This window comes from Vollenhovia emeryi, unplaced genomic scaffold (genome assembly GCF_000949405.1).
Source record: "Vollenhovia emeryi isolate VEMERY1.0 unplaced genomic scaffold, V.emery_V1.0 DF939721.1, whole genome shotgun sequence".
In the NCBI taxonomy this organism is placed as follows: domain Eukaryota; kingdom Metazoa; phylum Arthropoda; class Insecta; order Hymenoptera; family Formicidae; genus Vollenhovia; species Vollenhovia emeryi.
Genome location: NW_011966645.1, coordinates 14,406 through 16,916, shown reverse-complemented (window position 1 = coordinate 16,916; position 2,511 = coordinate 14,406). Strand labels below are relative to the sequence as shown.

The following is a 2,511-nucleotide window of genomic DNA, read 5'->3' as shown; positions in this document are numbered from 1 at the left end:
CGCATGGTCTCGGCCTCTTTCATTCTGGAGTCATAGCGGAGACAACTGATGCAATTCTATGTTCTAAGATCCTCTACGAGTAGCGCCCCGTACGCGAATTTAAATTCTTTAAGGCCAGGTTCTCATTCTCAACGATGAAAAAATTGGTTTCTTTTTGCTTAAATTTCATCCTTATGGTGTCGAGAATACGTGGCCAAAAGGATATTTTCATATCGAAAGTATTTTACGAGTTACAGCTCGTTCGAAGGGACAGTTTGTTGAACGAAAAACAGGTAATACACACGCGTTCGGAGCGGCTTTGTGGGGAGACCTTTGTCTATACCTGGCCGTTAAATCTACAATAAATAGCAAGTTTATGGCCCTCCCAACGAATTCCGACACTTTCGAATCTATTGTAACTCGTATACCTGCGTATTCTCAGTCGTGCGATCGTTCTTCTCGAAGCAACGTGTTCTTGCGTGCGTCGATCGTGGCAAAAATAAAAGTGTCAGGAAAATGCCGAATACACGGAAATCATTGGGAAATAGACGCCCAAATCGCCCAGTAAAGAAGAAATTCACTTATAATGTCGAAAAAATGGAGAGCGAGCAAGATTTTGTAAGCACTTCAGCCAATAAAATGAAGGACAAAAGTTACGATGATATCGAAATCGATATTGGCCGTAATAATGTTATTCTCGACTTTCTAAGTGTTTTTACATTTTTATCACAGTGCCTAAAATGTAAAGAATGTGACGGTGATATAACATTTACTCGCATGTGTGAACGCGGACTTGGTTTTAAATTAGTTATAAAGTGTATGTGCAAGAAAGAACGTAGCGTGTCTTCGAGTCCGGTAGTGAATACTGCCTACGAAATAAATCGCAGATTGATGTTTGTGATGCGTATGTTGGGACTTGGACTTCATTCCATAAATTTTTTCTGTTCGCTTATGGAATTATGTGCCGGCTTTTCAAACAACGCGTATTACCCATTTCTCGACAATCTATTGAACGCAACGAAGGCCACTTTTGAGATAATTCAACGTAAAGCGGTTGCCGAAGAAAAGAAGAAAAACGCGGAGGCAAGAAATGAAGAAACACATTTGAGTGTATCTGGCGACGGATCGTGGAAAACACGAGGTTTTTCATCATTATTCGGTGTCGCAACGTTAATTGGAAAGTACACTCGTAAAGTTGTAGATTTTATCGTCAAATCGTCTTTCTGTCAAAGCTGCAGTAATTGGGCATCAAAAAAAGGAACTGCGGAATATGATGATTGGTATGAAACCCACATAGAAACCTGCAGCATAAATCATACCGGAAGTGCTGGTGCAATGGCAGTCGAATCCATGAAGGAAATGTTTACTCGCTCACATTTGCTTGGTGTTAAATATGCCATATACATCGGCGACGAAGACACTAAAACTTTCAAAGCTCTCCTTCAATGCAATCCGTACGATGACCTTGAGCTTGAAAAGAAAGAATGCGTAGGTAATGTGCAAAAGCGAATGGGTAAACGACTACGCGATGCCAAGAAAAATCATAAAGGAATTGGAGGCAGAGGTGCAGGGAAGTTGACCGACAAAGTTATCAAAGACCTGACTTTATATTATGGCCTTGCGATAAGAAGACACCCGATAGATTCGGCCGAAGAAATGAAAAAGGCTGTGTGGGCCACATTTTACCACAAATGTTCCACAGACGAAGAGCCAAGACATGAATACTGCCCGCCAGGACAAAAGAGCTGGTGCAAGTGGCGCATCGCAGAAGCAGAAGGTCGATTCGCCAGTTTCCACCACGAACCTGCCCTTTCCGAGACCGTTCAAGAAGTCGTTCATCCGATATACGAGGCTCTTTCCACCGATGACTTGTTACAACGATGCACCGGTGGAAACACTTAGAACGATAACGAGTGTTTTAACTCTTGCGTGTGGAAACTGGCCCCCAAACATCTTCATTGTGGCGTTAAAACTATTGAAATATCGGCATACATAGCTGCAGGTATTTTCAACGAAGGCTTCTCATCTGTTCTGAAGACGATGAATACGCTGGGAATTGCCGTCGGGATCAATAGCCGAAATTTCGCTGAGAACACTGACAGCAAGCGTATCGCGGCAGCGGAGAAGAGCATGTCAGAATTCGCAAAAAAGGCCAGGATTGAGAAACTTTCCGCCCAAGTCCAGCAAAATCATATGTTTGAGGAAGAGGAAGGCATCGTGTATGGTGCTGAAATAGCTGACTGAATGTAAGTTGTCAAAAACAAACATTAAATACGATTTTTTAGTACGTAAAACTTTAAACGCGAACCAGCATTTTCTCGAAACAGCATTTTTTGTCGCGCGGGGCGCTCTACAGCATGAACGAATGAACCGATTTGAATGACTCAAAGTTCAAAAGAAAGTAAATTAAATTTAGGGGGCCTTCACGGAGCGTTTTTTTCAAAAAATTGATTGCGAATAATTTTTTACGGACGTTGAAGACAAAAAATAAGGTAAAAACAGGGTTTTTTTCAAATAGCCGCCATTTTGTTT

General features: G+C 41.8%; 1 pseudogene; it reads left to right on the top strand.

Moving 5' to 3' along the window:
* Positions 1 to 495: 495 nt before the first annotated feature.
* Positions 496 to 2,223, top strand: LOC105556899 (annotated as a pseudogene).
* The last annotated feature ends 288 nt before the right edge of the window (positions 2,224 to 2,511 follow it).